This window comes from Chiloscyllium punctatum, chromosome 30 (genome assembly GCF_047496795.1).
Source record: "Chiloscyllium punctatum isolate Juve2018m chromosome 30, sChiPun1.3, whole genome shotgun sequence".
Lineage (NCBI taxonomy): Eukaryota > Metazoa > Chordata > Chondrichthyes > Orectolobiformes > Hemiscylliidae > Chiloscyllium > Chiloscyllium punctatum.
In genome coordinates this window covers 250,086-270,548 of record NC_092768.1, presented here as the reverse complement: position 1 = coordinate 270,548, position 20,463 = coordinate 250,086, and the positions used below count along the sequence as shown (strand labels likewise).

General features: G+C 50.1%; 9 non-coding genes across 9 annotated transcripts; all 9 read right to left on the bottom strand.

Annotated features, from left to right (window-relative positions):
- Positions 1-1,879: 1,879 nt before the first annotated feature.
- trnad-guc (transfer RNA aspartic acid (anticodon GUC)) lies at positions 1,880-1,951 on the bottom strand. Its single transcript has one exon. It is a non-coding gene; the product is annotated as a tRNA-Asp (tRNA).
- Positions 1,952-3,701: 1,750 nt separating this feature from the next.
- Positions 3,702-3,773, bottom strand: trnad-guc (transfer RNA aspartic acid (anticodon GUC)). Its single transcript has one exon. It is a non-coding gene; the product is annotated as a tRNA-Asp (tRNA).
- Positions 3,774-7,339: 3,566 nt separating this feature from the next.
- On the bottom strand, positions 7,340-7,411 carry trnad-guc (transfer RNA aspartic acid (anticodon GUC)). The gene has a single exon. It is a non-coding gene; the product is annotated as a tRNA-Asp (tRNA).
- Positions 7,412-9,159: 1,748 nt separating this feature from the next.
- Positions 9,160-9,231, bottom strand: trnad-guc (transfer RNA aspartic acid (anticodon GUC)). Its single transcript has one exon. It is a non-coding gene; the product is annotated as a tRNA-Asp (tRNA).
- Positions 9,232-12,781: 3,550 nt separating this feature from the next.
- trnad-guc (transfer RNA aspartic acid (anticodon GUC)) lies at positions 12,782-12,853 on the bottom strand. Its single transcript has one exon. It is a non-coding gene; the product is annotated as a tRNA-Asp (tRNA).
- A 1,742-nt stretch (positions 12,854-14,595) lies between these two features.
- trnad-guc (transfer RNA aspartic acid (anticodon GUC)) lies at positions 14,596-14,667 on the bottom strand. Its single transcript has one exon. It is a non-coding gene; the product is annotated as a tRNA-Asp (tRNA).
- A 1,749-nt stretch (positions 14,668-16,416) lies between these two features.
- On the bottom strand, positions 16,417-16,488 carry trnad-guc (transfer RNA aspartic acid (anticodon GUC)). The gene has a single exon. It is a non-coding gene; the product is annotated as a tRNA-Asp (tRNA).
- Positions 16,489-18,223: 1,735 nt separating this feature from the next.
- On the bottom strand, positions 18,224-18,295 carry trnad-guc (transfer RNA aspartic acid (anticodon GUC)). Its single transcript has one exon. It is a non-coding gene; the product is annotated as a tRNA-Asp (tRNA).
- A 1,746-nt stretch (positions 18,296-20,041) lies between these two features.
- trnad-guc (transfer RNA aspartic acid (anticodon GUC)) lies at positions 20,042-20,113 on the bottom strand. The gene has a single exon. It is a non-coding gene; the product is annotated as a tRNA-Asp (tRNA).
- Between the last annotated feature and the right edge of the window lie 350 nt (positions 20,114-20,463).

The window sequence follows — 20,463 nt, the reverse complement described above, 5'->3', positions numbered from 1 at the left end:
GGATTTTGTTGTCAATTTGAGTTCTCCTTTAGATCATCTTCTACCTCTGTGGAGATGATTAAGAGAATAGTTATTGTTGTTTTCATGTTTTATTATTCGACTATCTTTCTTTCAAGTAATCCGCCGCTGCTGCTGCTGCTGCTGCTGTAAAACAGCCTTTTCGTTGTGCCCTACCGTCTGCGTTAAACTTCGTCTGCTGCTGATCCACGCGCGCTCTCCCATTACCTGCTTCTAACAAACTGATTTGTGTACGACAGCACAAATCCAACAGCCTGGCTTCAATTCCCACTGCCAAATGGACTCAGCACGAAAGCTTCCCTTTTTCAAGCTCGTCCCCTCAGGTTCTACTACCACCCATCAATCGCTTCCTCATCAGAGAGCAGTGCTCCCGGAGGACGGTGGGGTGACTTTACTGTACGCTGCATCAGATCTCTCAGCCATGCATTTAACATCGAAACGTAGAAATTAAGTGCAGGAGTAGGCCATTCAGCCCTTCAAGTCAGGCAGAATCCGAGGAGCAGGAAAATCAGGATGCTGCCTGACTTGCTTCGCGTTTCCAGCGCCACTCTGATCGAGACTCTGATTTCCAGCAACTGCAGTCCTCACTTGTTCCATTCAGCCCTTCAAGACACCGCCACCGTTCAATGTGATCACGATTGAACATGTAATTTCAGTAAGCACTCCAGCTTCCTCTCCGTACCCCTGGATCCCTTTAGCTGCAAGGTCTACGTCCGGCTCCCTCTTGAGTGTATCTCACAAACCGGCATAGCCGCATCTTCCTGTGGGAGACAAGTCCACAGGTTCACCACTCTCTGAGAGAAAAATTCTTCCTGAATCGCTTGCCCTTCGTTCGGAGACTGTCACCCCTGGTTCTGGACGCCCCCAACATTGGGAACCGGTGAACTTTTGCTGGGATCCCTCAGTACCAAGCCTGGATCTGCATGGGTTTCTCTTCAGAAGGGTCAGTGTGAATGGCCTGCTTCCACACTGTGGTGCTCCTATGATGCCAACAGTGTAGGTTGAGTACCTGCACGTGCTTTCTCAAGCTTGCCTCTGGGTTTACAGCACAGCAGCAGCAGCAGCAGCGGCGGATTACTTGAAAGAAAGATAGTCGAATCATAAAACATGAAAACAACAATAACTATTCTCTTAATCATCTCCACAGAGGTAGAAGATGATCTAAAGGAGAACTCAAATTGACAACAAAATCCAAATTTCACATAAGAACATTCTACCTAATACCGATGCGACAGAGCTTCATGTTAACCCAGCCACTGGGCTTTGTCCTTCTATCGAGAAGAGCAGACGATGCCACTCAGATGACTTTGACTTTCCACTGTGGGTGTAGTACAGTCTGCCAGCAGCAGGGGATGGTGTTGCATCACCTTAATGGCAGGATCGGGTCCAAACTCTGAGGGGTCTGACCCCTTTTTGATTGGAGCGAGGGAGAGGGGAAAGCTCACTGTCATTTGTCGCTACCGGTTGCTTAAAGGTTTTAATTTGCACGCCGTTTGCGTGCGAGTTATATGCCCACTGACGGGACGAAGTGACAACAAAATCAGAGTGGGAAACAGAAATTGCTGGAGCAAGTCAGCATCTGGAGTGGGGGTGGGGGAAGGGGAAGAAAGCAGACAAGGTCTCTGGTCCGGTGAGCCTTCTTGAGGACGGCAGTTTTCATTTGTCGCCAAAAAAGGAGGAAGTCTCAAATGATCATCTCCTTGGTAGATGAAAGGACAAGTTGGCTAGGGAGAGCAGAATTGAGACGATCGTAGGTTTTGTTTGTTGACAAGAGCAGACCGCTCGGCCCTGGGAACGCATGGGACTTGAAATCGGCACTCCTGCATTGAGATATGGAGCTGGCCTCTCAAAATGCCGCAGACTCCCCGGCGGGGAATTGAACCCCGGTCTCCCGCGTGACAGGCGGGGACACTAACCACTATACTACCGAGGATTGGACGACAGCGCGCTCTGTCGCATCCGTATTAGGTAGAATGTTCTTATGTGAAATTTGGATTTTGTTGTCAATTTGAGTTCTCCTTTAGATCATCTTCTACCTCTGTGGAGATGATTAAGAGAATAGTTATTGTTGTTTTCATGTTTTATGATTCGACTATCTTTCTTTCAAGTAATCCGCCGCTGCTGCTGCTGCTGCTGCTGCTGTAAAACAGCCTTTTCGTTGTGCCCTACCGTCTGCGTTAAACTTCGTCTGCTGCTGATCCACGCGCGCTCTCCCATTACCTGCTTCTAACAAACTGATTTGTGTACGACAGCACAAATCCAACAGCCTGGCTTCAATTCCCACTGCCAAATGGACTCAGCACGAAAGCTTCCCTTTTTCAAGCTCGTCCCCTCAGGTTCTACTACCACCCATCAATCGCTTCCTCATCAGAGAGCAGTGCTCCCGGAGGACGGTGGGGTGACTTTACTGTACGCTGCATCAGATCTCTCAGCCATGCATTTAACATCGAAACGTAGAAATTAAGTGCAGGAGTAGGCCATTCAGCCCTTCAAGTCAGGCAGAATCCGAGGAGCAGGAAAATCAGGATGCTGCCTGACTTGCTTCGCGTTTCCAGCGCCACTCTGATCGAGACTCTGATTTCCAGCAACTGCAGTCCTCACTTGTTCCATTCAGCCCTTCAAGACACCGCCACCGTTCAATGTGATCACGATTGAACATGTAATTTCAGTAAGCACTCCAGCTTCCTCTCCGTACCCCTGGATCCCTTTAGCTGCAAGGTCTACGTCCGGCTCCCTCTTGAGTGTATCTCACAAACCGGCATAGCCGCATCTTCCTGTGGGAGACAAGTCCACAGGTTCACCACTCTCTGAGAGAAAAATTCTTCCTGAATCGCTTGCCCTTCGTTCGGAGACTGTCACCCCTGGTTCTGGACGCCCCCAACATTGGGAACCGGTGAACTTTTGCTGGGATCCCTCAGTACCAAGCCTGGATCTGCATGGGTTTCTCTTCAGAAGGGTCAGTGTGAATGGCCTGCTTCCACACTGTGGTGCTCCTATGATGCCAACAGTGTAGGTTGAGTACCTGCACGTGCTTTCTCAAGCTTGCCTCTGTGTTGACCTTCATGTTAACCCAGCCACTGGGATTTGTCCTTCTATCGAGAAGAGCAGACAATGCCACTCAGATGACTTTGACTTTCCACTGTGGGTGTAGTACAGTCTGCCAGCAGCAGGGGATGGTGTTGCATCACCTTAATGGCAGGATCGGGTCCAAACTCTGAGGGGTCTGACCCCTTTTTGATTGGAGCGAGGGAGAGGGGAAAGCTCACTGTCATTTGTCGCTACCGGTTGCTTAAAGGTTTTAATTTGCACGCCGTTTGCGTGCGAGTTATATGCCCACTGATGGGACGAAGTGACAACAAAATCAGAGTGGGAAACAGAAATTGCTGGAGCAAGTCAGCATCTGGAGTGGGGGTGGGGGAAGGGGAAGAAAGCAGACAAGGTTTCTGGTCCGGTGAGCCTTCTTGAGGACGGCAGTTTTCATTTGTCGCCAAAAAAGGAGGAAGTCTCAAATGATCATCTCCTTGGTAGATGAAAGGACAAGTTGGCCAGGGAGAGCAGAATGGAGAGTATCGTAGGTTTTGTTTGTTGACAAGAGCAGACCGCTCGGCCCTGGGAACGCATGGGACTTGAAATCGGCACTCCTGCATTGAGATATGGAGCTGGCTTCTCAAAATGCCGCAGACCCCCCCGGCGGGGAATTGAACCCCGGTCTCCCGCGTGACAGGCGGGGATACTAACCACTATACTACCGAGGATTGGACGACAGCGCACTCTGTCGCATCCGTATTAGGTAGAATGTTCTTATGTGAAATTTGGATTTTGTTGTCAATTTGAGTTCTCCTTTAGATCATCTTCTACCTCTGTGGAGATGATTAAGAGAATAGTTATTGTTGTTTTCATGTTTTATTATTCGACTATCTTTCTTTCAAGTAATCCGCCACTGCTGCTGCTGCTGCTGCTGCTGTAAAACAGCCTTTTCGTTGTGCCCTACCGTCTGCGTTAAACTTCGTCTGCTGCTGATCCACGCGCGCTCTCCCATTACCTGCTTCTAACAAACTGATTTGTGTACGACAGCACAAATCCAACAGCCTGGCTTCAATTCCCACTGCCAAATGGACTCAGCACGAAAGCTTCCCTTTTTCAAGCTCGTCCCCTCAGGTTCTACTACCACCCATCAATCGCTTCCTCATCAGAGAGCAGTGCTCCCGGAGGACGGTGGGGTGACTTTACTGTACGCTGCATCAGATCTCTCAGCCATGCATTTAACATCGAAACGTAGAAATTAAGTGCAGGAGTAGGCCATTCAGCCCTTCAAGTCAGGCAGAATCCGAGGAGCAGGAAAATCAGGATGCTGCCTGACTTGCTTCGCGTTTCCAGCGCCACTCTGATCGAGACTCTGATTTCCAGCAACTGCAGTCCTCACTTGTTCCATTCAGCCCTTCAAGACACCGCCACCGTTCAATGTGATCACGATTGAACATGTAATTTCAGTAAGCACTCCAGCTTCCTCTCCGTACCCCTGGATCCCTTTAGCTGCAAGGTCTACGTCCGGCTCCCTCTTGAGTGTATCTCACAAACCGGCATAGCCGCATCTTCCTGTGGGAGACAAGTCCACAGGTTCACCACTCTCTGAGAGAAAAATTCTTCCTGAATCGCTTGCCCTTCGTTCGGAGACTGTCACCCCTGGTTCTGGACGCCCCCAACATTGGGAACCGGTGAACTTTTGCTGGGATCCCTCAGTACCAAGCCTGGATCTGCATGGGTTTCTCTTCAGAAGGGTCAGTGTGAATGGCCTGCTTCCACACTGTGGTGCTCCTATGATGCCAACAGTGTAGGTTGAGTACCTGCACGTGCTTTCTCAAGCTTGCCTCTGTGTTGACCTTCATGTTAACCCAGCCACTGGGCTTTGTCCTTCTATCGAGAAGAGCAGACGATGCCACTCAGATGACTTTGACTTTCCACTGTGGGTGTAGTACAGTCTGCCAGCAGCAGGGGATGGTGTTGCATCACCTTAATGGCAGGATCGGGTCCAAACTCTGAGGGGTCTGACCCCTTTTTGATTGGAGCGAGGGAGAGGGGAAAGCTCACTGTCATTTGTCGCTACCGGTTGCTTAAAGGTTTTAATTTGCACGCCGTTTGCGTGCGAGTTATATGCCCACTGACGGGACGAAGTGACAACAAAATCAGAGTGGGAAACAGAAATTGCTGGAGCAAGTCAGCATCTGGAGTGGGGGTGGGGGAAGGGGAAGAAAGCAGACAAGGTTTCTGGTCCGGTGAGCCTTCTTGAGGACGGCAGTTTTCATTTGTCGCCAAAAAAGGAGGAAGTCTCAAATGATCATCTCGTTGGTAGATGAAAGGACAAGTTGGCGAGGGAGAGCAGAATTGAGACGATCGTAGGTTTTGTTTGTTGACAAGAGCAGACCGCTCGGCCCTGGGAACGCACGGGACTTGAAATCGGCACTCCTGCATTGAGATATGGAGCTGGCCTCTCAAAATCCAGCAGACTCCCCGGCGGGGAATTGAACCTCGGTCTCCCGCGCGACAGGCGGGGCTACTAACCACTATACTACCGAGGATTGGACGACAGCGCACTCTGTCGCATCCGTATTAGGTAGAATGTTCTTATGTGAAATTTGGATTTTGTTGTCAATTTGAGTTCTCCTTTAGATCATCTTCTACCTCTGTGGAGATGATTAAGAGAATAGTTATTGTTGTTTTCATGTTTTATTATTCGACTATCTTTCTTTCAAGTAATCCGCCGCTGCTGCTGCTGCTGCTGTAAAACAGCCTTTTCGTTGTGCCCTACCGTCTGCGTTAAACTTCGTCTGCTGCTGATCCATGCGCGCTCTCCCATTACCTGCTTCTAACAAACTGATTTGTGTACGACAGCACAAATCCAACAGCCTGGCTTCAATTCCCACTGCCAAATGGACTCAGCACGAAAGCTTCCCTTTTTCAAGCTCGTCCCCTCAGGTTCTACTACCACCCATCAATCGCTTCCTCATCAGAGAGCAGTGCTCCCGGAGGACGGTGGGGTGACTTTACTGTACGCTGCATCAGATCTCTCAGCCATGCATTTAACATCGAAACGTAGAAATTAAGTGCAGGAGTAGGCCATTCAGCCCTTCAAGTCAGGCAGAATCCGAGGAGCAGGAAAATCAGGATGCTGCCTGACTTGCTTCGCGTTTCCAGCGCCACTCTGATCGAGACTCTGATTTCCAGCAACTGCAGTCCTCACTTGTTCCATTCAGCCCTTCAAGACTCCGCCACCATTCAATGTGATCACGATTGAACATGTAATTTCAGTAACCACTCCAGCTTCCTCTCCGTACCCCTGGATCCCTTTAGCTGCAAGGTCTACGTCCGGCTTCCTCTTGGAGTGTATCTCACAAACCGGCATAGCCGCATCTTCCTGTGGGAGACAAGTCCACAGGTTCACCACTCTCTGAGAGAAAAATTCGTCCTGAATCGCTTGCCCTTCGTTCGGAGACTGTGACCCCTGGTTCTGGACGTCCCCAACATTGGGAACCGGTGAACTTTTGCTGGGATCCCTCAGTACCAAGCATGGATCTGCATGGGTTTCTCTTCAGAAGGGTCAGTGTGAATGGCCTGCTTCCACACTGTGGTGCTCCTATGATGCCAACAGTGTAGGTTGAGTACCTGCACGTGCTTTCTCAAGCTTGCCTCTGTGTTGACCTTCATGTTAACCCAGCCACTGGGCTTTGTCCTTCTATCGAGAAGAGCAGACGATGCCACTCAGATGACTTTGACTTTCCACTGTGGGTGTAGTACAGTCTGCCAGCAGCAGGGGATGGTGTTGCATCACCTTGATGGCAGGACCGGGTCCAAACTCTGAGGGGTCTGACCCCTTTTTGATTGGAGCGAGGGAGAGGGGGAAAGCTCACATTCATTTGTCGCTACCGGTTGCTTAAAGGTTTTAATTTGCACGCCGTTTGCGTGCGAGTTATATGCCCACTGACGGGACGAAGTGACAACAAAATCAGAGTGGGAAACAGAAATTGCTGGAGCAAGTCAGCATCTGGAGTGGGGGTGGGGGAAGGGGAAGAAAGCAGACAAGGTTTCTGGTCCGGTGAGCCTTCTTGAGGACGGCAGTTTTCATTTGTCGCCAAAAAAGGAGGAAGTCTCAAATGATCATCTCCTTGGTAGATGAAAGGACAAGTTGGCCAGGGAGAGTAGAATGGAGAGTATCGTAGGTTTTGTTTGTTGACAAGAGCAGACCGCTCGGCCCTGGGAACGCATGGGACTTGAAATCGGCACTCCTGCATTGAGATATGGAGCTGGCCTCTCAAAATGCCACAGACTCCCCGGCGGGGAATTGAACCCCGGTCTCCCGCGTGACAGGCGGGGATACTAACCACTACACTACCGAGGAGTGGACGCTGGCGCATTCTCTCACATCCGTATTAGGTAGAATGTTCTTATGTGAAATTTGGATTTTGTTGTCAATTTCAGTTCTTCTTTAGATCATCTTCTACCTCTGTGGAGATGATTAAGAGAATAGTTATTGTTGTTTTCATGTTTTATTATTTGACTATCTATCTTTCAAGTAATCCGCCGCTGCTGCTGCTGCTGCTGCTGTAAAACAGCCTTTTCGTTGTGCCCTACCGTCTGCGTTAAACTTCGTCTGCTGCTGATCCATGCGCGCTCTCCCATTACCTGCTTCTAACAAACTGATTTGTGTACGACAGCACAAATCCAACAGCCTGGCTTCAATTCCCACTGCCAAATGGACTCAGCACGAAAGCTTCCCTTTTTCAAGCTCGTCCCCTCAGGTTCTACTACCACCCATCAATCGCTTCCTCATCAGAGAGCAGTGCTCCCGGAGGACGGTGGGGTGACTTTACTGTACGCTGCATCAGATCTCTCAGCCATGCATTTAACATCGAAACGTAGAAATTAAGTGCAGGAGTAGGCCATTCAGCCCTTCAAGTCAGGCAGAATCCGAGGAGCAGGAAAATCAGGATGCTGCCTGACTTGCTTCGCGTTTCCAGCGCCACTCTGATCGAGACTCTGATTTCCAGCAACTGCAGTCCTCACTTGTTCCATTCAGCACTTCAAGACTCCGCCACCGTTCAATGTGATCACGATTGAACATGTAATTTCAGTAACCACTCCAGCTTCCTCTCCGTACCCCTGGATCCCTTTAGCTGCAAGGTCTACGTCCGGCTTCCTCTTGGAGTGTATCTCACAAACCGGCATAGCCGCATCTTCCTGTGGGAGACAAGTCCACAGGTTCACCACTCTCTGAGAGAAAAATTCTTCCTGAATCGCTTGCCCTTCGTTCGGAGACTGTGACCCCTGGTTCTGGACGTCCCCAACATTGGGAACCGGTGAACTTTTGCTGGGATCCCTCAGTACCAAGCATGGATCTGCATGGGTTTCTCTTCAGAAGGGTCAGTGTGAATGGCCTGCTTCCACACTGTGGTGCTCCTATGATGCCAACAGTGTAGGTTGAGTACCTGCACGTGCTTTCTCAAGCTTGCCTCTGTGTTGACCTTCATGTTAACCCAGCCACTGGGCTTTGTCCTTCTATCGAGAAGAGCAGACGATGCCACTCAGATGACTTTGACTTTCCACTGTGGGTGTAGTACAGTCTGCCAGCAGCAGGGGATGGTGTTGCATCACCTTGATGGCAGGACCGGGTCCAAACTCTGAGGGGTCTGACCCCTTTTTGATTGGAGCGAGGGAGAGGGGGAAAGCTCACATTCATTTGTCGCTACCGGTTGCTTAAAGGTTTTAATTTGCACGCCGTTTGCGTGCGAGTTATATGCCCACTGACGGGACGAAGTGACAACAAAATCAGAGTGGGAAACAGAAATTGCTGGAGCAAGTCAGCATCTGGAGTGGGGGTGGGGGAAGGGGAAGAAAGCAGACAAGGTTTCTGGTCCGGTGAGCCTTCTTGAGGACGGCAGTTTTCATTTGTCGCCAAAAAAGGAGGAAGTCTCAAATGATCATCTCCTTGGTAGATGAAAGGACAAGTTGGCCAGGGAGAGTAGAATGGAGAGTATCGTAGGTTTTGTTTGTTGACAAGAGCAGACCGCTCGGCCCTGGGAACGCATGGGACTTGAAATCGGCACTCCTGCATTGAGATATGGAGCTGGCCTCTCAAAATGCCGCAGACTCCCCGGCGGGGAATTGAACCCCGGTCTCCCGCGTGACAGGCGGGGATACTAACCACTATACTACCGAGGAGTGGACGCTGGCGCATTCTCTCACATCCGTATTAGGTAGAATGTTCTTATGTGAAATTTGGATTTTGTTGTCAATTTCAGTTCTTCTTTAGATCATCTTCTACCTCTGTGGAGATGATTAAGAGAATAGTTATTGTTGTTTTCATGTTTTATTATTTGACTATCTATCTTTCAAGTAATCCGCCGCTGCTGCTGCTGCTGCTGCTGTAAAACAGCCTTTTCGTTGTGCCCTACCGTCTGCGTTAAACTTCGTCTGCTGCTGATCCACGCGCTCTCTCCCATTGCCTGTTTCTAACAAACTGATTTGTGTACGACAGCACAAATCCAACAGCCTGGCTTCAATTCCCACTGCCAAATGGACTCAGCACGAAAGCTTCCCCTTTTCAAGCTCGTCCCCTCAGGTTCTACTACCACCCATCAATCGCTTCCTCATCAGAGAGCAGTGCTCCCGGAGGACGGTGGGGTGACTTTACTGTACGCTGCATCAGATCTCTCAGCCATGCATTTAACATCGAAACGTAGAAATTAAGTGCAGGAGTAGGCCATTCAGCCCTTCAAGTCAGGCAGAATCCGAGGAGCAGGAAAATCAGGATGCTGCCTGACTTGCTTCGCGTTTCCAGCGCCACACTGATCGAGACTCTGATTTCCAGCAACTGCAGTCCTCACTTGTTCCATTCAGCCCTTCAAGACATCACCACCATTCAATGTGATCATGACTGAACATGTAATTTCAGTAACCACTCCAGCTTCCTCTCCGTACCCCTGGATCCCTTTAGCTGCAAGGTCTACGTCCGGCTCCCTCTTGGAGTGTATCTCACAAACCGGCAGAGCCGCATCTTCCTGTGGGAGACAAGTCCACAGGTTCACCACTCTCTGAGAGAAAAATTCTTCCTGAATCGCTTGCCCTTCGTTCGGAGACTGTGACCCCTGGTTCTGGACGCCCCCAACATTGGGAACCGGTGAACTTTTGCTGGGATCCCTCAGTACCAAGCATGGATCTGCATGGGTTTCTCTTCAGAAGGGTCAGTGTGAATGGCCTGCTTCCACACTGTGGTGCTCCTATGATGCCAACAGTGTAGGTTGAGTACCTGCACGTGCTTTCTCAAGCTTGCCTCTGTGTTGACCTTCATGTTAACCCAGCCACTGGGCTTTGTCCTTCTATCGAGAAGAGCAGACGATGCCACTCAGATGACTTTGACTTTCCACTGTGGGTGTAGTACAGTCTGCCAGCAGCAGGGGATGGTGTTGCATCACCTTAATGGCAGGATCGGGTCCAAACTCTGAGGGGTCTGACCCCTTTTTGATTGGAGCGAGGGAGAGGGGAAAGCTCACTGTCATTTGTCGCTACCGGTTGCTTAAAGGTTTTAATTTGCACGCCGTTTGCGTGCGAGTTATATGCCCACTGATGGGACGAAGTGACAACAAAATCAGAGTGGGAAACAGAAATTGCTGGAGCAAGTCAGCATCTGGAGTGGGGGTGGGGGAAGGGGAAGAAAGCAGACAAGGTTTCTGGTCCGGTGAGCCTTCTTGAGGACGGCAGTTTTCATTTGTCGCCAAAAAAGGAGGAAGTCTCAAATGATCATCTCCTTGGTAGATGAAAGGACAAGTTGGCCAGGGAGAGCAGAATGGAGAGTATCGTAGGTTTTGTTTGTTGACAAGAGCAGACCGCTCGGCCCTGGGAACGCATGGGACTTGAAATCGGCACTCCTGCATGCTGGCCTCTCAAAATGCCGCAAACCCCCGGCGGGGAATTGAACCCCGGTCTCCCGCGGGACAGGCGGGGATACTAACCACTATACTACCGAGGATTGGACGACAGCGCACTCTGTCGCATCCGTATTAGGTAGAATGTTCTTATGTGAAATTTGGATTTTGTTGTCAATTTGAGTTCTCCTTTAGATCATCTTCTACCTCTGTGGAGATGATTAAGAGAATAGTTATTGTTGTTTTCATGTTTTATTATTCGACTATCTTTCTTTCAAGTAATCCGCCGCTGCTGCTGCTGCTGCTGTAAAACAGCCTTTTCGTTGTGCCCTACCGTCTGCGTTAAACTTCGTCTGCTGCTGATCCACGCGCGCTCTCCCATTACCTGCTTCTAACAAACTGATTTGTGTACGACAGCACAAATCCAACAGCCTGGCTTCAATTCCCACTGCCAAATGGACTCAGCACGAAAGCTTCCCTTTTTCAAGCTCGTCCCCTCAGGTTCTACTACCACCCATCAATCGCTTCCTCATCAGAGAGCAGTGCTCCCGGAGGACGGTGGGGTGACTTTACTGTACGCTGCATCAGATCTCTCAGCCATGCATTTAACATCGAAACGTAGAAATTAAGTGCAGGAGTAGGCCATTCAGCCCTTCAAGTCAGGCAGAATCCGAGGAGCAGGAAAATCAGGATGCTGCCTGACTTGCTTCGCGTTTCCAGCGCCACTCTGATCGAGACTCTGATTTCCAGCAACTGCAGTCCTCACTTGTTCCATTCAGCCCTTCAAGACACCGCCACCGTTCAATGTGATCACGATTGAACATGTAATTTCAGTAAGCACTCCAGCTTCCTCTCCGTACCCCTGGATCCCTTTAGCTGCAAGGTCTACGTCCGGCTCCCTCTTGAGTGTATCTCACAAACCGGCATAGCCGCATCTTCCTGTGGGAGACAAGTCCACAGGTTCACCACTCTCTGAGAGAAAAATTCTTCCTGAATCGCTTGCCCTTCGTTCGGAGACTGTCACCCCTGGTTCTGGACGCCCCCAACATTGGGAACCGGTGAACTTTTGCTGGGATCCCTCAGTACCAAGCCTGGATCTGCATGGGTTTCTCTTCAGAAGGGTCAGTGTGAATGGCCTGCTTCCACACTGTGGTGCTCCTATGATGCCAACAGTGTAGGTTGAGTACCTGCACGTGCTTTCTCAAGCTTGCCTCTGTGTTGACCTTCATGTTAACCCAGCCACTGGGCTTTGTCCTTCTATCGAGAAGAGCAGACGATGCCACTCAGATGACTTTGACTTTCCACTGTGGGTGTAGTACAGTCTGCCAGCAGCAGGGGATGGTGTTGCATCACCTTAATGGCAGGATCGGGTCCAAACTCTGAGGGGTCTGACCCCTTTTTGATTGGAGCGAGGGAGAGGGGAAAGCTCACTGTCATTTGTCGCTACCGGTTGCTTAAAGGTTTTAATTTGCACGCCGTTTGCGTGCGAGTTATATGCCCACTGACGGGACGAAGTGACAACAAAATCAGAGTGGGAAACAGAAATTGCTGGAGCAAGTCAGCATCTGGAGTGGGGGTGGGGGAAGGGGAAGAAAGCAGACAAGGTTTCTGGTCCGGTGAGCCTTCTTGAGGACGGCAGTTTTCATTTGTCGCCAAAAAAGGAGGAAGTCTCAAATGATCATCTCCTTGGTAGATGAAAGGACAAGTTGGCCAGGGAGAGCAGAATGGAGAGTATCGTAGGTTTTGTTTGTTGACAAGAGCAGACCGCTCGGCCCTGGGAACGCAGGGGACTTGAAATCGGCACTCCTGCATTGAGATATGGAGCTGGCCTCTCAAAATGCCGCAGACTCCCCAGCGGGGAATTGAACCCCGGTCTCCCGCGTGACTGGCGGGGATACTAACCACTATACTACCGAGGAGTGGACGCTGGCGCATTCTCTCACATCCGTATTAGGTAGAATGTTCTTATGTGAAATTTGGATTTTGTTGTCAATTTCAGTTCTTCTTTAGATCATCTTCTACCTCTGTGGAGATGATTAAGAGAATAGTTATTGTTGTTTTCATGTTTTATTATTTGACTATCTATCTTTCAAGTAATCCGCCGCTGCTGCTGCTGCTGTAAAACAGCCTTTTCGTTGTGCCCTACCGTCTGCGTTAAACTTCGTCTGCTGCTGATCCACGCGCTCTCTCCCATTGCCTGCTTCTAACAAACTGATTTGTGTACGACAGCACAAATCCAACAGCCTGGCTTCAATTCCCACTGCCAAATGGACTCAGCACGAAAGCTTCCCCTTTTCAAGCTCGTCCCCTCAGGTTCTACTACCACCCATCAATCGCTTCCTCATCAGAGAGCAGTGCTCCCGGAGGACGGTGGGGTGACTTTACTGTACGCTGCATCAGATCTCTCAGCCATGCATTTAACATCGAAACATAGAAATTAAGTGCAGGAGTAGGCCATTCAGCCCTTCAAGTCAGGCAGAATCCGAGGAGCAGGAAAATCAGGATGCTGCCTGACTTGCTTCGCGTTTCCAGCGCCACACTGATCGAGACTCTGATTTCCAGCAACTGCAGTCCTCACTTGTTCCATTCAGCCCTTCAAGACATCACCACCGTTCAATGTGATCATGACTGAACATGTAATTTCAGTAACCACTCCAGCTTCCTCTCCGTACCCCTGGATCCCTTTAGCTGCAAGGTCTACGTCCGGCTTCCTCTTGGAGTGTATCTCACAAACCGGCAGAGCCGCATCTTCCTGTGGGAGACAAGTCCACAGGTTCACCACTCTCTGAGAGAAAAATTCTTCCTGAATCGCTTGCCCTTCGTTCGGAGACTGTGACCCCTGGTTCTGGACGCCCCCAACATTGGGAACCGGTGAACTTTTGCTGGGATCCCTCAGTACCAAGCATGGATCTGCATGGGTTTCTCTTCAGAAGGGTCAGTGTGAATGGCCTGCTTCCACACTGTGGTGCTCCTATGATGCCAACAGTGTAGGTTGAGTACCTGCACGTGCTTTCTCAAGCTTGCCTCTGTGTTGACCTTCATGTTAACCCAGCCACTGGGCTTTGTCCTTCTATCGAGAAGAGCAGACGATGCCACTCAGATGACTTTGACTTTCCACTGTGGGTGTAGTACAGTCTGCCAGCAGCAGGGGATGGTGTTGCATCACCTTGATGGCAGGACCGGGTCCAAACTCTGAGGGGTCTGACCCCTTTTTGATTGGAGCGAGGGAGAGGGGGAAAGCTCACATTCATTTGTCGCTACCGGTTGCTTAAAGGTTTTAATTTGCACCCCGTTTGCGTGGGAGTTATATGCCCACTGACGGGACGAAGTGACTACAAAATCAGAGTGGGAAACAGAAATTGCTGGAGCAAGTCAGCATCTGGAGTGGGGGTGGGGGAAGGGGAAGAAAGCAGACAAGGTTTCTGGTCCGATGAGCCTTCTTGAGGACGGCAGTTTTCATTTGTCGCCAAAAAGGGAGGAAGTCTCAAATGATCATCTCGTTGGTAGATGAAAGGACAAGTTGGCGAGGGAGAGCAGAATTGAGACGATCGTAGGTTTTGTTTGTTGACAAGAGCAGACCGCTCGGCCCTGGGAACGCACGGGACTTGAAATCGGCACTCCTGCATTGAGATATGGCGCTGGCCTCTCAAAATGCCGCAGACTCCCCGGCGGGGAATTGAACCCCGGTCTCCCGCGTGACAGGCGGGGATACTAACCACTATACTACCGAGGATTGGACGACAGCGCACTCTGTCGCATCCGTATTAGGTAGAATGTTCTTATGTGAAATTTGGATTTTGTTGTCAATTTGAGTTCTCCTTTAGATCATCTTCTACCTCTGTGGAGATGATTAAGAGAATAGTTATTGTTGTTTTCATGTTTTATTATTCGACTATCTTTCTTTCAAGTAATCCGCCGCTGCTGCTGCTGCTGCTGCTGCTGTAAAACAGCCTTTTCGTTGTGCCCTACCGTCTGCGTTAAACTTCGTCTGCTGCTGATCCACGCGCGCTCTCCCATTACCTGCTTCTAACAAACTGATTTGTGTACGACAGCACAAATCCAACAGCCTGGCTTCAATTCCCACTGCCAAATGGACTCAGCACGAAAGCTTCCCTTTTTCTAGCTCGTCCCCTCAGGTTCTACTACCACCCATCAATCGCTTCCTCATCAGAGAGCAGTGCTCCCGGAGGACGGTGGGGTGACTTTACTGTACGCTGCATCAGATCTCTCAGCCATGCATTTAACATCGAAACGTAGAAATTAAGTGCAGGAGTAGGCCATTCAGCCCTTCAAGTCAGGCAGAATCCGAGGAGCAGGAAAATCAGGATGCTGCCTGACTTGCTTCGCGTTTCCAGCGCCACTCTGATCGAGACTCTGATTTCCAGCAACTGCAGTCCTCACTTGTTCCATTCAGCCCTTCAAGACACCGCCACCGTTCAATGTGATCACGATTGAACATGTAATTTCAGTAAGCACTCCAGCTTCCTCTCCGTACCCCTGGATCCCTTTAGCTGCAAGGTCTACGTCCGGCTCCCTCTTGAGTGTATCTCACAAACCGGCATAGCCGCATCTTCCTGTGGGAGACAAGTCCACAGGTTCACCACTCTCTGAGAGAAAAATTCTTCCTGAATCGCTTGCCCTTCGTTCGGAGACTGTGACCCCTGGTTCTGGACGCCCCCAACATTGGGAACCGGTGAACTTTTGCTGGGATCCCTCAGTACCAAGCCTGGATCTGCATGGGTTTCTCTTCAGAAGGGTCAGTGTGAATGGCCTGCTTCCACACTGTGGTGCTCCTATGATGCCAACAGTGTAGGTTGAGTACCTGCACGTGCTTTCTCAAGCTTGCCTCTGTGTTGACCTTCATGTTAACCCAGCCACTGGGCTTTGTCCTTCTATCGAGAAGAGCAGACGATGCCACTCAGATGACTTTGACTTTCCACTGTGGGTGTAGTACAGTCTGCCAGCAGCAGGGGATGGTGTTGCATCACCTTAATGGCAGGATCGGGTCCAAACTCTGAGGGGTCTGACCCCTTTTTGATTGGAGCGAGGGAGAGGGGAAAGCTCACTGTCATTTGTCGCTACCGGTTGCTTAAAGGTTTTAATTTGCACGCCGTTTGCGTGCGAGTTATATGCCCACTGACGGGACGAAGTGACAACAAAATCAGAGTGGGAAACAGAAATTGCTGGAGCAAGTCAGCATCTGGAGTGGGGGTGGGGGAAGGGGAAGAAAGCAGACAAGGTTTCTGGTCCGGTGAGCCTTCTTGAGGACGGCAGTTTTCATTTGTCGCCAAAAAAGGAGGAAGTCTCAAATGATCATCTCCTTGGTAGATGAAAGGACAAGTTGGCCAGGGAGAGCAGAATGGAGAGTATCGTAGGTTTTGTTTGTTGACAAGAGCAGACCGCTCGGCCCTGGGAACGCATGGGACTTGAAATCGGCACTCCTGCATTGAGATATGGAGCTGGCCTCTCAAAATGCCGCAGACTCCCCGGCGGGGAATTGAACCCCGGTCTCCCGCGTGACAGGCGGGGATACTAACCACTATACTACCGAGGATTGGACGACAGCGCACTCTGTCGCATCCGTATTAGGTAGAATGTTCTTATGTGAAATTTGGATTTTGTTGTCAATTTGAGTTCTCCTTTAGATCATCTTCTACCTCTGTGGAGATGATTAAGAGAATAGTTCTTGTTGTTTTCATGTTTTATTATTCGACTATCTTTCTTTCAAGTAATCCGCCGCTGCTGCTGCTGCTGCTGCTGTAAAACAGCCTTTTCGTTGTGCCCTACCGTCTGCGTTAAACTTCGTCTGCTGCTGATCCACGCGCGCTCTCCCATTACCTGCTTCTAACAAACTGATTTGTGTACGACAGCACAAATCCAACAGCCTGGCTTCAATTCCCACTGCCAAATGGACTCAGCACGAAAGCTTCCCTTTTTCAAGCTCGTCCCCTCAGGTTCTACTACCACCCATCAATCGCTTCCTCATCAGAGAGCAGTGCTCCCGGAGGACGGTGGGGTGACTTTACTGTACGCTGCATCAGATCTCTCAGCCATGCATTTAACATCGAAACGTAGAAATTAAGTGCAGGAGTAGGCCATTCAGCCCTTCAAGTCAGGCAGAATCCGAGGAGCAGGAAAATCAGGATGCTGCCTGACTTGCTTCGCGTTTCCAGCGCCACTCTGATCGAGACTCTGATTTCCAGCAACTGCAGTCCTCACTTGTTCCATTCAGCCCTTCAAGACACCGCCACCGTTCAATGTGATCACGATTGAACATGTAATTTCAGTAAGCACTCCAGCTTCCTCTCCGTACCCCTGGATCCCTTTAGCTGCAAGGTCTACGTCCGGCTCCCTCTTGAGTGTATCTCACAAACCGGCATAGCCGCATCTTCCTGTGGGAGACAAGTCCACAGGTTCACCACTCTCTGAGAGAAAAATTCTTCCTGAATCGCTTGCCCTTCGTTCGGAGACTGTGACCCCTGGTTTTGGACGCCCCCAACATTGGGAACCGGTGAACTTTTGCTGGGATCCCTCAGTACCAAGCCTGGATCTGCATGGGTTTCTCTTCAGAAGGGTCAGTGTGAATGGCCTGCTTCCACACTGTGGTGCTCCTATGATGCCAACAGTGTAGGTTGAGTACCTGCACGTGCTTTCTCAAGCTTGCCTCTGTGTTGACCTTCATGTTAACCCAGCCACTGGGCTTTGTCCTTCTATCGAGAAGAGCAGACGATGCCACTCAGATGACTTTGACTTTCCACTGTGGGTGTAGTACAGTCTGCCAGCAGCAGGGGATGGTGTTGCATCACCTTAATGGCAGGATCGGGTCCAAACTCTGAGGGGTCTGACCCCTTTTTGATTGGAGCGAGGGAGAGGGGAAAGCTCACTGTCATTTGTCGCTACCGGTTGCTTAAAGGTTTTAATTTGCACGCCGTTTGCGTGCGAGTTATATGCCCACTGACGGGACGAAGTGACAACAAAATCAGAGTGGGAAACAGAAATTGCTGGAGCAAGTCAGCATCTGGAGTGGGGGTGGGGGAAGGGGAAGAAAGCAGACAAGGTTTCTGGTCCGGTGAGCCTTCTTGAGGACGGCAGTTTTCATTTGTCGCCAAAAAAGGAGGAAGTCTCAAATGATCATCTCCTTGGTAGATGAAAGGACAAGTTGGCCAGGGAGAGCAGAATGGAGAGTATCGTAGGTTTTGTTTGTTGACAAGAGCAGACCGCTCGGCCCTGGGAACGCATGGGACTTGAAATCGGCACTCCTGCATGCTGGCCTCTCAAAATGCCGCAGACCCCCCGGCGGGGAATTGAACCCCGGTCTCCCGCGTGACAGGCGGGGATACTAACCACTATACTACCGAGGATTGGACGACAGCGCACTCTGTCGCATCCGTATTAGGTAGAATGTTCTTATGTGAAATTTGGATTTTGTTGTCAATTTGAGTTCTCCTTTAGATCATCTTCTACCTCTGTGGAGATGATTAAGAGAATAGTTATTGTTGTTTTCATGTTTTATTATTCGACTATCTTTCTTTCAAGTAATCCGCCGCTGCTGCTGCTGCTGCTGCTGTAAAACAGCCTTTTCGTTGTGCCCTACCGTCTGCGTTAAACTTCGTCTGCTGCTGATCCACGCGCGCTCTCCCATTACCTGCTTCTAACAAACTGATTTGTGTACGACAGCACAAATCCAACAGCCTGGCTTCAATTCCCACTGCCAAATGGACTCAGCACGAAAGCTTCCCTTTTTCAAGCTCGTCCCCTCAGGTTCTACTACCACCCATCAATCGCTTCCTCATCAGAGAGCAGTGCTCCCGGAGGACGGTGGGGTGACTTTACTGTACGCTGCATCAGATCTCTCAGCCATGCATTTAACATCGAAACGTAGAAATTAAGTGCAGGAGTAGGCCATTCAGCCCTTCAAGTCAGGCAGAATCCGAGGAGCAGGAAAATCAGGATGCTGCCTGACTTGCTTCGCGTTTCCAGCGCCACTCTGATCGAGACTCTGATTTCCAGCAACTGCAGTCCTCACTTGTTCCATTCAGCCCTTCAAGACACCGCCACCGTTCAATGTGATCACGATTGAACATGTAATTTCAGTAAGCACTCCAGCTTCCTCTCCGTACCCCTGGATCCCTTTAGCTGCAAGGTCTACGTCCGGCTCCCTCTTGAGTGTATCTCACAAACCGGCATAGCCACATCTTCCTGTGGGAGACAAGTCCACAGGTTCACCACTCTCTGAGAGAAAAATTCTTCCTGAATCGCTTGCCCTTCGTTCGGAGACTGTGACCCCTGGTTCTGGACGCCCCCAACATTGGGAACCGGTGAACTTTTGCTGGGATCCCTCAGTACCAAGCCTGGATCTGCATGGGTTTCTCTTCAGAAGGGTCAGTGTGAATGGCCTGCTTCCACACTGTGGTGCTCCTATGATGCCAACAGTGTAGGTTGAGTACCTGCACGTGCTTTCTCAAGCTTGCCTCTGTGTTGACCTTCATGTTAACCCAGCCACTGGGCTTTGTCCTTCTATCGAGAAGAGCAGACGATGCCACTCAGATGACTTTGACTTTCCACTGTGGGTGTAGTACAGTCTGCCAGCAGCAGGGGATGGTGTTGCATCACCTTAATGGCAGGATCGGGTCCAAACTCTGAGGGGTCTGACCCCTTTTTGATTGGAGCGAGGGAGAGGGGAAAGCTCACTGTCATTTGTCGCTACCGGTTGCTTAAAGGTTTTAATTTGCACGCCGTTTGCGTGCGAGTTATATGCCCACTGACGGGACGAAGTGACAACAAAATCAGAGTGGGAAACAGAAATTGCTGGAGCAAGTCAGCATCTGGAGTGGGGGTGGGGGAAGGGGAAGAAAGCAGACAAGGTTTCTGGTCCGGTGAGCCTTCTTGAGGACGGCAGTTTTCATTTGTCGCCAAAAAAGGAGGAAGTCTCAAATGATCATCTCCTTGGTAGATGAAAGGACAAGTTGGCCAGGGAGAGCAGAATGGAGAGTATCGTAGGTTTTGTTTGTTGACAAGAGCAGACCGCTCGGCCCTGGGAACGCACGGGACTTGAAATCGGCACTCCTGCATTGAGATATGGAGCTGGCCCCTCAAAATGCCGCAGACTCCCCGGCGGGGAATTGAACCCCGGTCTCCCGCGTGACAGGCGGGGATACTAACCACTATACGACCGAGGATTGGACGACAGCGCGCTCTGTCGCATCCGTATTAGGTAGAATGTTCTTATGTGAAATTTGGATTTTGTTGTCAATTTGAGTTCTCCTTTAGATCATCTTCTACCTCTGTGGAGATGATTAAGAGAATAGTTCTTGTTGTTTTCATGTTTTATTATTCGACTATCTTTCTTTCAAGTAATCCGCCGCTGCTGCTGCTGCTGCTGCTGTAAAACAGCCTTTTCGTTGTGCCCTACCGTCTGCGTTAAACTTCGTCTGCTGCTGATCCACGCGCGCTCTCCCATTACCTGCTTCTAACAAACTGATTTGTGTACGACAGCACAAATCCAACAGCCTGGCTTCAATTCCCACTG